Below are 14,580 nucleotides of genomic sequence, written 5' to 3'. Positions count from 1 at the left end.
TCCACATCTCGTGAGGTGTTTTGGCAACCTTCTTTGTAGGGACTAGATTAAGGATATGGGCAGCAGTCTCTAAGGCATACCCCCAAAATGAGATTGGTAGCGAAGCTCGACTCATCATGGAACGAACCATGTCCAACAAGGTCTGATTGCGCCTCTCAGCTACACCATTCAATTGTGATGTCCTAGGAGGTGTCAATTGTGAGACAATCCCACATTCCTTAAGATAGTCAAGGAACTCAGTACTAAGATACTCACCACCACGATCGGATCAAAGCATCTTAATGTTCCTGCCCAACTGATTCTCCACTTCTTGCTTAAACTCTTTGAATTTCTCAATGGTTTCTGACTTATGCTTGATTAAGTAGACATATCCATATCTACTAAAATCATCAGTGAAAGTCACATAGAACCGATTAGCATCTCTTGTGGCGGTTTTGAGGGGTCCACACACATCCGTGTGTATGAGGTCCAACAAACCTTCACCCCTAGCACAAGTGCCAGTAAAAGGTGACTTTGTCATTTTACCAAGCAAACAAGATTCACAACTATCATCTGACTTTAGGTCAAATGACTCCAAGACTCCATCCTTTTGGAGTTGGCCTATGCGTTCTTGCTTACATGTCCAAGACAACAATGCCATAAAGATGCTTTATCTAAGCTAGTGGAAGATTCAATATACAATACATTATTTCCTAGATTATCTACAACAGATACAGTTTCATACACGCCATCACAAGGTAATGATTTAAAATAATGAACATTATTAAAGAAAGCATCAATACTACCATTATTATTACCAAAATAAAAGGTAAAACCTTGTTTATACAATGCATGAAAGGAAATAACATTTCTTGCCATTTCTGGCGAATAATAACACTTATTCAAATCTAATGTAAACCCACTATTTAGCACTAAGGAATAAACTCCTATCTTGGTGACAGGTGAAGCTTTCCTGTTTCCCATGATCAAGTTTATCTTTCCCCGCTCCATATTCTCACTTCTTCTTAGTCCCTGCAAATCACAACATATGTGAATACCACAACCTGTGTCAAGGACCCAAGACTTAGAATGAGGTGAGTTATTAGACAATATAGTGTATATACCTGCATGGTTGGGTTTTACTTTCCCATCCTTCACATCTTGCTGGTACTTTGGGCAGTTTCGTTTCCAGTGCGACTTTTCATGACAATAAAAGCATTCAGCCTCATTAGGGTTAGCAGAAGGAGCAACAAAACCTTTCTTGGTATTGCTTGAAGAGGAGCCTTCAAGGGTCTTACCCTTGGTACCCTTAGAAGGGTTCTTTCTCTTCTTCCCTTTGCCATGCCCGATTGCCAAGACATTGGCCGCAGTTGGAGTAGGAGTAGGAGTAGTTGATGGGTTTTTGGCCATAAGATCTTTCCTATGTGCGCATGCAAAACCCTAATGCTCGGATCTAGGCTTTCTAATAAACATGCATTGAATCCAAGTCTTCTAATGACTAATTAGGTTAAATAACAACATTGAAACAGATCTAGAATCATACCTTTGAGTTCCTTGTTGATCTTGAAGTCTTGGAGCTTCTAGAGTCACAAATATCACTCCTCTAATGGCTTACAAACACCAATAGCAAGAAGAATGATTTAGGAGAGAGGAGAGGGGAGGAATTCGACCAGAGATTCCTTACTTTAGGTTAAGTCACGAATTCCCTATGCCATGGGGTCTATTTATACTTGTAGACTCCTTAAGGGTTACAACCTAAACCCTAATTGGATAATCTTTTCTTAAGGCCATCCAAATCCATTCCATTGATAAGCATATGGAGGATTTTAGCTATCCTAAAGCTCTTAGAATTCGTCCATACCATATCCAAATGGATTTACAGTCTAAAGCTTAACTATCAAACAATTGACAGTTTATACCCCTTTATTTAATTAATCTCTTTAAGTCACCAAATTAATTCTAATTAATTCTATGACTTATATTAATCAAATAACAAATATATTATTCATTATATTATTCCCATAATATACTAATAATATTTACTCTCTCTTATTAAATCATCCTATCAAGTTGCTATGGTGAAGGCAACCCAAAAGGACCATGCACAACCGGATCAAATACTTGCCTAATATAGTTACAGCCTTAGACACTATTCCAACAGTCTCCCACTTGGATAAGTCTAGTAACTATACAAGTACAATTCGGTTTGCAATCGTAGCTCTCAAAGACGCTGTCAACTCTGATCTAATCAATCTTGTCCTTTAGATAAGGGAACGTACAGTCCTCTGTTAGATATCATGCTGACAATCCTATGGAATGGTTAGTCAAGCATTTAGGTTTCTCGATCTCTGATTTATTTGACATAGAACTTAATCGAACACATCAATTCAGTTCTGACCGGGCCCGGCACATAAGTCAAATCAAATCATCGAGCGGCCGAGATATCGCTTTTACCTTCTTAGATAAAAGTTACAGATAAAGTTCGACTTATATGCATTTACTTATTCATTAACCAACTATACACAACAATGCGTTTTATAACACCGAGTTACTGATGCGTTTTCGCATTATCAATGTACAATTAATTAACAAATAACAAACCATATATCTAGGTTTTAAGACTATATGATATTATCGTCTTGCGATCACCCTTTTGTATCTTATTCCATAAGGTGATTCCAGCAAGCGCGGGTTTATTCCAATGCTCAAAACTAGTTCATAAGTACTCATGAATGTTGCAGCAACCCTTTGCTATGTCTAACACCATTTAGACATTCTACACACCAATTCATGACAATCTTCATTCATATCTACTTCCAACATATGAACGATTGTGGACCATTTGAACAATTCGATTATTCCTAATAATTTCAATTATTCTGGAAGTCAAAACATGCAAAGTGAAACAATAGCTAAACAATTAACATAAGATAGTAACTTTACTCATAAATAAAACTCCTTTATTTATTCATCAAATGTCAATTACATTTATCTATTACACGTTTCTAACACTATCTAATCTATGCTAATATCATCCTTCAGCCCAATACTCCTAGCATGTTGTAAGTGCTTAACCCTACTCAGTCCCTTCGTAAGCGGATCTGCTGGGTTATCTTCTAATGATATCCTCTTCACTACGAGTTGTCCTTCTTCTACACGATGTCTAATGAAATGATATTTTCTGTCGATATGTCTTGATCTACCATGATCCCTCGGTTCCTTGGTTAAGGCAATCGTGCCTTCGTTATCACAGAAAATCTCTACTGGCTCCTTTATGGCAGGTACAACTCCAAGATCACCGATGAAGTTCTTTAGCCATATTGCCTCCTTCGACGCTTCGCTCGCTGCAATGTATTCTGATTCGCACGTTGAATCAGCTACGGTTTCTTGCTTGGAACTCTTCCATGTCACTGCTCCTCCATTTAGGGTAAAAACCCAGCCCGACTGCGAACGATAGTTGTCCCTGTCGGTCTGAAAGCTAGCGTCACTATACCCTCGCACCTTCAAGTCATTACTCCCTCCGAGGACTAAGAACCATTCCTTCGTCCTCCGAAGGTACTTAAGGATATTCTTCACCGCAATCCAATGTGCTTTGCCAGGATTCCCTTGATATCTGCTAACCATGCTCAAAGTGAAGGCTACATCAGGGCGAGTACAAGTCATAGCATACATGATTGAGCCAACAGCGGAAGCGTATGGTACTCGGCTCATTTCTGCTATCTCAGCTTTGGTACTCGGACTTTGAGTCTTACTCAACTTGGCATTACTTTGTATTGGTAGTTCTCCCTTCTTTAAGTTTTCCATACTAAAACGTTTTAGTACTTTCTCTAAGTAAGTATTCTGACTAAGTCCAATTAGTCTCTTACTTCTTTCTCTTACTATCCTTATTCCTAAAATGTAAGAAGCCTCTCCGAGGTCCTTCATAGCGAAGCACTTCCCGAGCCAGGACTTAACTTCCTGCAGAGTCGGGATATCGTTTCCTATGAGTAATATGTCATCGACATATAGAACGAGGAAGCTTACTACACTCCCACTGGCTTTGACATATACACAAGATTCATCTTCGCTTCGTACAAATCCAAACTCTTTGACTTTCTCATCGAAGCAAAGATTCCATCTGCGAGACGCTTGCTTAAGTCCATAAATGGACTTCTCAAGCTTACACACTCTATTCGGATGCTTCGGATCCACAAACCCCTCGAGCTGAGCCATGTAAACATCCTCAGCCAACTTTCCGTTAAGGAAAGCGGTCTTGACATCCATTTGCCAAATCTCATAATCATGAAATGCGGCAATAGCTAGCATCACTATAATAGATTTAATTTTCGCAACTGGTGAGAAGGTCTCATCATAGTCAACTCCAGGAGTTTGAGTAAAGCCCTTCGCAACCAATCGCGCTTTATATGTGTGTACGTTTCCATCCACGTCGGTCTTCTTCTTGAAGATCCATTTGCACCCAACGGTCTTACGTCCGGGCACATAATCAACCAAATTCCAAACTTGGTTATCATACATGGATTGGATCTCGCTATCCATTGCCTCTTTCCATTTCGCAGACTCCGGGCCTGCCATGGCTTCCTTATAGATATTAGGTTCATCAAGATTTATTAGTGTACCATCACTAATATACGTGTCCCCTTCGGTAGTAATATGAAAACCATAAAACTGGGGTAGAACTCTAACTCTATCGGAACGTCTAAGAGGTAAGGATTCGTCAATCGGTTCAACCGGAGTTTCCTCCCCGGGTTGAGTGCCAGCGGTGGAGGTTCCTTCATCTATCGACTCTTGAATCTCTTCAAGTTCGATTTGCCTCCCACTGTCTCCTTGGCTTTTGAGTTCTCGCTCTCGGAAAACTCCTCTCCTCGTAACGAAGACCACATTGTCCTTCTGTCTATAGAAGAGATATCCAAAGGATGTCTGCGGGTAGCCGATGAAAATACATCGCTCACTTCGAGGTTCAAGCTTGTCGTGAGTATCTCGTCTTACGAAAGCCTCGCAGCCCCAAACCTTGATATGTGCCAACGAGGGAGCTTTCCCTGTCCACATCTCGTGAGGTGTTTTGGCAACCTTCTTAGTAGGGACTCGGTTAAGGATATGGGCGGCAGTCTCTAAGGCATACCCCCAAAAAGAGATAGGTAGTGAAGCACGACTCATCATAGAGCGAACCATATACAATAAGGTTCGATTACGCCTTTCTGCCACACCATTCAACTGCGGTGTCCTAGGAGGCGTCAATTGCGAAACTATTCCACACTCCTTGAGATAATCGTGGAATTCAAGACTTAGGTACTCTCCTCCTCGATCGGATCGAAGCATCTTGATTTTCCTGCCCAATTGATTCTCCACTTCATTCTTGAACTCTTTGAACTTTTCAAAGGTTTCTGACTTTTGCTTGATTAAGTAGATATACCCATATCTACTATAGTCATCGGTAAAAGTCACATAGAAGTGGTTCCCATCCTTTGTGGTTGATCTAAACGATCCACATACATCGGTATGTATTAGGTCCAATAGACCTTCACCCCTTTCACATGTACTCGTGAAGGGTGACTTAGTCATCTTTCCAAGCAAACAAGACTCGCATGTGTCATCTTCCCTAAGGTCGAATGACTCCAACACTCCATCCTTTTGGAGTTGGGCTATGCGTTTCTTGTTGACATGTCCAAGACGACAATGCCACAAGGATGCTTTATCCATACTAGTGGAAGAATCAATATTCAAAACATCATTTCCTAAGTTATCAACAATCATAACAGTTTCATATATTCCATTACATGGTATAGCTTCAAAGTAAAAGACACCATTTAGATAAGCTAAAATAGAACCATTCTCATTATTAAAAGAAAATCTAAATCCTTGTCTATATAAACCATGAAATGAAATGATGTTTCTAGCCATTTCTGGCGAATAGCAACAATTGTTCAAATCTAAAACCAAACTATTCCTAAGCACTAAAGAATACACTCCAATCTTGGTCACAGGCGACGATCTTCTGTTCCCCATGATTAGATTTATCCTTCCTTGCTCCACATCCCTACTTCTTTTTAGTCCCTGCACATTAGAACAAATGTGATAACCACAACCGGTATCAAGAACCCAAGAAATAGCATGATTAGAATCGTTAGATTTGATTGTGTATATACCTGCGAAAGATGGCTTGATCTTTCCCTCTTTGATTGCTTGCAGGTAATCTGGGCAGCTTCTCTTCCAATGTCCTATCTTGTGGCAGTGGTGGCACTCTGCCTCCTTCGGGTTAGAGCAGGGCTTAGCGGGATCAACTTTGGTCCCACTAGAAGAGGCACCATCTCGGGCTTTCGCCTTGCGATAGTTCTTCGATGAAGCTTTCCTCTTCTTTCCCTTCCCTTGACCAATAGCCAAGACAGGAGCAGCGGGCGGATTGGGAGTAGGTGCAACAGACTTGTCCTTGAAGTTGCTCTCAGCGACTCTCAAGAGACCTTGGAGTTTACTTAGGGTGACCTCTTCTTTGTTCATGTGATAGGTCATCCTGAACTGGTTGTACATCGGAGGCAAAGAGTGAAGCACCATGTCAATCGCCAAGTCTTCCCCGAAGTCAACATTTAACTTGCGAAGGCGGTCGACATACCTTTGCATCTTTTGCAAGTGCACGGTAAGAGATTCTCCATGACCCATCTTCGCGGAAATCATGTTAGTGAAAATCTCATACCACTCTTGTCTCGCATTTTGGTGGTACCTCTCCAATAAGTCTTGGTGCATCTCGTACGGGTACATGTCCTCGTAGGACTTTTGGAATTCGGAGTTCATGGTAGCAATCATGATGCAATGTACCTTCGTTGCATCTCGCTCATGAGTTTCAAAGGCGGTGATTTCGGCTGGAGTAGCGATTTCGGTGTTGATTTTCTCGAGCTTCTCATCAAGGACATACTCCTTGTCCTCATAGAGAGCAATGGTGCGAATGTATCTTATCCATTCGCTAAAGTTCGTTCCATCAAAGTTGACCTTTTGGCAAAGGCTCATCAATGTGAAAGAACTAGCAGCAGCGTTATTTGCGTTCGACATCTATAATTAGAAAAGGACAATGATAGATTAGAATAAGAATCCCTAATTATCACCCAATAAGAAAAATTAGGGCTAGGATCCAACAATAACATTTACATATTAGAAAAGGGATGCCGTAATCTAACATGCAAATAAATTGAAGGTAAGTGAATGACGATTCACTAATTCTCCATCACAAAAACCTAAACTATTAGTCCTAAGTGTTTTTGAGAATTCCTAGGTTCAGATGAGATTCATTGAAACTATTCAATGGCATGTTTAAATCTCGATATGCCCCTCTTCTTTGTGACTGGGATGCCGAGGATCACAAAGCGGGTGTGAATTACCATGCAAATTCACATGGTGCCTTCATTGTAACGATCACCTATTCGATGTGCCGGTAAACCACACACGCTCCATCGAACTATGATATACAATGAATCACCCTTTGCCACCTTCTCTTAGAACCAATTAGTGTGCCGGTAAACCACACACGCTCCACTAACATCTTAGCAAGGTGCAAAGTGTAATTTCATGGGATTGCATCAATTCACTTTTCCTAAAGTAACTAGGATTGGGAATTTTAAAAATATGTGTAGTTACTTTATATTTCTTATTATACTTTTAATGAGAGAATGAGGTTGCCCTATCCTACCCGTTCGGCTAACGACCCTCCACCAATCAAGCAAGCGGTGGGTGTGAGTGTACACCCATTAAGCGCCATTTTATAGGCCGGAACCTTATACCCACCTTATAGATTGGCTTCGTGAATGAGGCCTACTAACGGTAAGACTAGCATTTAGTTATACATATATATATTATTCTAGTAATATCATATTAGTATAGGGTTGTATTTTAAAACCTTTTAAAATCTAGGGTTTTGAAATTTAAGTTGTCTAAATTAAAACTTTTAATCACAAATATAAATTTCAAAACTTGAGGACAAGTTTTAAACATTTAAAACATGGAGGATCAAATAACAAATAATTCCAATTAACAATTAATATCCTAATTATCTATATTTGATTTATTCAAGATTTCTTTTGAGATAATTATCAAAATAATCAAAATAATTAATTAATTATCATATAAGGAAATTAAATATTTTATTATATGATAAATATCTTTAATTAGATCAAGATTGCAGTTATATTTATCAGAAAAACGAATTAACATTGATCTAATTAGTTTATGGAAAGTTTAGATAAGATAATTACAAAGAAATCCCGAATCTGGCCATTCCTAACACCTGGACTCGCCGAGTGCACAAGGGGACTCGCCAAGTCAGGCCTACTCGCCGAGTCCACCTTGGGACTCGCCGAGTTAGTGACTCAGAAACCTAAAAATCGAATTTTGCAGGTTTGTTTCTGTTAATCAAGCAACAATTTAAAGAAAACCAAGCTAGGCTCTGATACCACTGATGGGTTTTTGGCCATAAGATCTTTCCTATGTGCGCATGCAAAACCCTAATGCTCGGATCTAGGCTTTCTAATAAACATGCATTGAATCCAAGTCTTCTAATGACTAATTAGGTTAAATAACAACATTGAAACAGATCTAGAATCATACCTTTGAGTTCCTTGTTGATCTTGAAGTCTTGGAGCTTCTAGAGTCACAAATGTCACTCCTCTAATGGCTTACAAACACCAATAGCAAGAAGAATGATTTAGGAGAGAGGAGAGGGGAGGAATTCGACCAGAGATTCCTTACTTTAGGTTAAGTCACGAATTCCATATGCCATGGGGTCTATTTATACTTGTAGACTCCTTAAGGGTTACAACCTAAACCCTAATTGGATAATCTTTTCTTAAGGCCATCCAAATCCATTCCATTGATAAGCATATGGACGATTTTAGCTATCCTAAAGCTCTTAGAATTCGTCCATACCATATCCAAATGGATTTACAGTCTAAAGCTTAACTATCAAACAATTGACAGTTTATACCCCTTTATTTAATTAATCTCTTTAAGTCACCAAATTAATTCTAATTAATTCTATGACTTATATTAATCAAATAACAAATATATTATTCATTATATTATTCCCATAATATACTAATAATATTTACTCTCTCTTATTAAATCATCCTATCAAGTTGCTATGGTGAAGGCAACCCAAAAGGACCATGCACAACCGGATCAAATACTTGCCTAATATAGTTACAGCCTTAGACACTATTCCAACAGTAGTAACAACCGACTTACCCTTTTGACCACTTTCCATGGTCTTCAAGAGTCCCTGAAGTTTGTTGAGGGTAACTTTGTCACACCCCGAAAACCAAAGGCGGAAACATTTTCGGGGTTGACTCCACGTTGAGTATCAAATCCAATGCACATAGTAATCAAAGTAAACAACCATTACATTACATATATTTGAAAGTTTACATTTGTTTCAAAAGTAATTTGTACAAGTGTGATACATAATATATATATATATATATATATGAACAAAATGTGACGAGTCTTCTACGCACTCTGTCTTCACCAAAAGAGATCATCGGGTACCTGTCTAATGCGGACCTGAGAATACAAGCAGTTTGAAAATCAGCATAAAGCTGGTGAGTTCATAAGATGTTTGTTTTCTAAAAATATACCAGTTTCCTTTAGTTTTCCGAAAAGGGTTGTGATCCAAGAAAATCCCATATTTTCTTATGTAAAGTTAGTTTAGTTATCACTTGTTACCAATTCGATTATGTGTTGTATTTTACCCCAGGAAAATCCCATATTTTCCTAAATGTAAGACCGGTTGAATATCACAGAGTATAGTTAAATACATAAAACTATATATTAAGAATCATGGGATTACTATACCGAACTAGATATAAATTAGTTTGATATACGTGAACTTTAGATGGAAAGTAGTTTGAAAACCATGGGACTCACATCCCGTACTAGATACAAGATAGTTTGATATACATGAAAATATAGATTGAAAACCATGGGACTACCATCCCGAACTAGATACAAGATAGTTTGATATACATGAAAATATAGACTGAAAACCATGGGACTACCATCCCGGACTACATACAAGATAGTTTGATATATATGAAAATATAGATTGAAAACCATGGGACTACCATCCCGGACTAGATATAAATTCATAACCATGGGATAACCATCCCGTATTAGATATAGTTTCAAGATCATGGGATTACTATCCCGTATAAGTAATAGATTGAAATCATGGGACTATCATCCAGTACTAGATATAAGATCAATAGACAGAAAACCATGGGACTAACTTCCCGTACTAGATATAGAAACTATAAACAGAAAGTAGATATGAAATTGAGTCAAATCCAAAACCAAACCCAAGCCATGAATAAACTTATATTAATACGTATTGTGAGTCGGGTAACCATGCTGATACGACAACGAGACCTCCTTGACGCTTGTCAGACGTCGGACGATATCCAGAATTTGTCACCCCAAGCGTGCCCGCCTAACTGTAGCTAGAAGTTAAGGTGTGGGATTATCAGTCCCGAATAGATCTATTCACAAATTCCACGCTCTCCTGTGACACCCCGTAATTTATTCCGTCGCCTTAACCCGGTTACGTTCCAAAAGTTTCCGTTAACTTTGTTTTAATTTAATTTAATTTATTTGCAACTAAATTTAATTTTCATAAGTGTCGGGATACATTTAAATTCATTAAAATATTTTCTATTTTTATTTAGAAAATATTTAGTTTCGTCTAAGTCGTAATTTCGGTAAATTTACCGGTTGCGACCAAAAGCTTCATCTAGCGTCGGTATCGGGTAGAATTCCACCGTTCCCTAAACTTTGAGAATGTATCAAGTTGAGAGAGCCTCATTTGAAGTTTTTCCACAGTCTCTCTACTTTCTCTCTCTAGAAATCGAAATCAAGCTAAAAATCATCCAAAACAAGCTCCAAAACATCAAGGTAAATATCCTAGCTTCTAGTTTAACACCTTTGGCCTTCAAATTCGTGAAATATATGAGGAATGGGACCATAAACAAGTGTTTACGGTCTTGGACCCTCCTTAGACTGTGAACACATGAAAAAGGGGGTTTTGTGCCATAAAACCCTTCCAAACTTCATTTGGAGCCTAGATGTGCCTAAAGGACTTGCATGCATGGATTTAGAACACCTTAAACTCTTTATTTAGGGCATGAACATGAGTTTACGACCCAAGCACATGCTTGGACCGTAAACACCCATTCTTGGGGAATAAACTCAATTTATGGTGTTAGTTTTCCCCTAAACACCCCCAACAAGCTTCCATGAGTGTTTAGAACCCAAAAATCCTTCAATAAATGCACCAAAACTTATTTTAAGAGGGGGTAAGCTTGATTTTACGGCCCAAGAACATTCTTGAACCGTAAACTCATCTCCTTAGACCTTAAACTCATTTTTATGTGTTAAGATGCTACTTAAACACACCATGAGCCTTAGAAATGAGTCTAGAAGCAACCACGATCAAGTTAAGGACCTTAAATCATGCCAAAACTACCCCCATGGATGTTTACGGCCGTAAACCTCCCAAGAATATCTTCTTAGGCCATAAACTCCATTATATGGTCCTTATGTGAGTTTAATCCATTCGGATGCCCTAGTTTTGATCCTAGCTAATCTTCCCATGTAATATAAGGCCATTTAGCATCATGGAACACCCCACCAATGAGTTTACGGACGTAAACTCATGTGGAATGGTCATAAGGGTCGTAAACCCTCTTGTAAGTTTACTCTTGAAGAGTAAACTACATATCCAAGCTTTATGTGTCCTAGAATGCCACCCGGGTCCTTCCAAACACTTGTAAAGGAGTGTTTCCGCAACTAGATGTGTTTGTCTCTACCAAATAAATAATATAAGTCCTAATTAGATACAAATTCGTATATTTTCATAATTCATAGGAACCTCTTGCGTTTTCAAACCAAGAAACGACGTTTAGGATCCGAGCAGACACGTTCCTCGTCCGGTGAGGTCATACCCCTACACTTTTTAAATGGTTTTTTAATGTTTTCAGGGGGGGTATACAAGCAAATTACAATTTTTTTCAAAACATAACATTGATGAATTTCAATGAATATCTGGCAAATTATAAATATTTTTACCCCTTATGTATTATGCTGAACATAAGGGATGATTTATCAATCACAACTATATGAATTTCAGTTAAGGAAATAACCAAACTAATCAAATTATTATGGGAATAATTTAGGGTTCTTTAGTTCTCGTTTCATCGCATATTGATATATATAAAGTTTATTAGATAAACTATGTCTGATTCAGTTTATCTCCATTTCACTTAGTGTATATTGGTAGATAATTTCATTGTATATAACTGTTTTCACTGTATTATGTTTCATATCGTTTAGTGTGTTTGATATCGTTTGAGAATTCCGTGAATACTTAGTACTAATTTGTGTGATTTGTCATTACCCTTTTGGGTTATTAGTAAATCCTCCCCAAAAGTGTAACCAGATTCTCCAGGAGGGAGAGCGTGGAATTTGTGAATAGATCTATTCGGGACTAACAATCCCACACCCTAACTGCTAGCTACAGTTAGGCGGGCACGCCTGGCGTGACAGATTCTGGATATCGTCCGACGTCTGACAGGCGTCAAGGAGGTCTCGGTGTCGTATCAGCATGGTTACCCGACTCACAATATGTATTAATATAAGTTTATTCATGGCTTTGGTTTTGGATTTGATTTTATATCAGTCTTCTATCTTTAGATCTTATATCTAGTACGGGATAGTAATCCCATGGTTTTTAATCTATAGGTTTCATATCTATTGTAGGATGTTATTCCTATGGTTAGAATCTATATCTAGTTCGGGATAGTAATCCCATGATTTTATCAAACTATCTTATATCTAGTTCGGGATAGTAATCCCATGGTTTTGAAACTATATCTTGTACGGGATGATAATCCCATGGTTTTGAATCTATGTCTAGTCCGGGATGGCAGTCCCATGGTTTTCAATCTATATTTTCATATACATCAAACTATCTTGTATCTAGTCCGGGATGGTAGTCCCATGGTATTAAATCTATATTTTCATGTATATCAAGCTATCTTATATGTAGTACGGGATGTTAGTCCCATGGTTTTCAAACTACCTTCCATCTACAGTTCACGTATATTAAAGTATTTTTATATCTAATTCGAGATAGTAATCCAATGATTCTCAATATATAGTTTTGTGTATTAAACTATACTCTGTGATATTCAATTGGTCTTGTATTTAGGAAAATATGGGATTTTCCTGGGGTAACATATAACACGTAATTGAACTAGTAATGAAGGATAACTAAACTGTTTTACATAAGAAAATATGGGATTTTCTTGGATAACAAACCTTTTCGGAAAACTAAAGGAAAATGGTACATTTTTCAGAAAACAAACATCTTATAAACTCACCAGCTTAATGCTGATTTTCAAACTACTTGTATTCTCAGGTCCACATTAGACAGGTACCTGGTGATCTCTTTTGGTGAAGACGGAGTGTGTAGAAGACTCGTCTCGTTTTTTTCATATATACTATGTATCACACTTGTACAATTTACTTTTGAAACAAATGTAAACTTTCTTTTATATGTAATTTAATGTTTGTTTACTTTGATTACTATGTGCATTGGATTTGATACTCAACGTGGAGTCAACCCGGGAAATGTTTCCGCCTTTGGTTTTCGGGGTGTGTCATCTCCCTCCAAGAGACTCTAGTTACAATTCCGGGGAGGATTTACTGATAACCCAAAGGGTAATGACAAAACTCACAAGCTAGTACTAAATTATTCATAGGGTTCTCATACGACATCAAACATACAAAAGATTATGAAACATAATACAGTGAATATAGATACATACAATGAAACTATATGGCAATACATTCAAATGAAACGGAGATAAACTAAATCAGACATAGTTTATCTAATAGCTTTATATACATATCAGTACGTGATGAAACAAGAACTAAAGAACCCCAAATTATTCCCATAATAATTTGATTAGTTTGGTTATTTCCTTAGCTGAAATTCATATAGTTGTAGTTGATAAATCATCCCTTATGCTCAGCATAATACATAAGGGGTAATAATATTTATAAGTTTGCCAGATATTTATTGAAATACATTAATTTTAAGTTTTGAAAACATTTGTAGTTTGCTTATATTCCCCCCCCCCTCCCCTGAAAACATTGAAAAATCATTGAAAAAGCGTAGGGATATGAACTCACCGGACGAGAAACGTGTCTGCTTGGATCTTAAACGCCGCTTCTAGGTTTGCAAACGCTCGAGGTTCCTATGCATTATGAAAAGATACATATTTGTATCTAATTAGGACTTTAATTAATTAATTTATAGAGACAACACTTCTAGTTGCGGAAACACTCCCTTACAAGTGTTTGGAAGGACCCAGGTGGCGTTTGAAGTCACATAAGGCTTAGATATGGAGTTTACTCTTCAAGAGTAAACTCATAGAGGAGTTTTCGGACCCTTAACACCTCATCCATATGAGTTCACGGCCGTGAACTCATAGAAGGTGTTTTTGGGTGCAAAATGGCTTCACGACATTTGGGATTAATGCTAGGCTTGGGTTTTAGGCTTTAGAAGGA

The sequence above is a fragment of the Lactuca serriola genome, chromosome 4 (genome assembly GCF_051521515.1).
Source record: "Lactuca serriola cultivar US96UC23 chromosome 4, Lser_US96UC23_V15, whole genome shotgun sequence".
NCBI classification, from domain to species: domain Eukaryota; kingdom Viridiplantae; phylum Streptophyta; class Magnoliopsida; order Asterales; family Asteraceae; genus Lactuca; species Lactuca serriola.
This window is presented reverse-complemented; position numbering follows the sequence as displayed.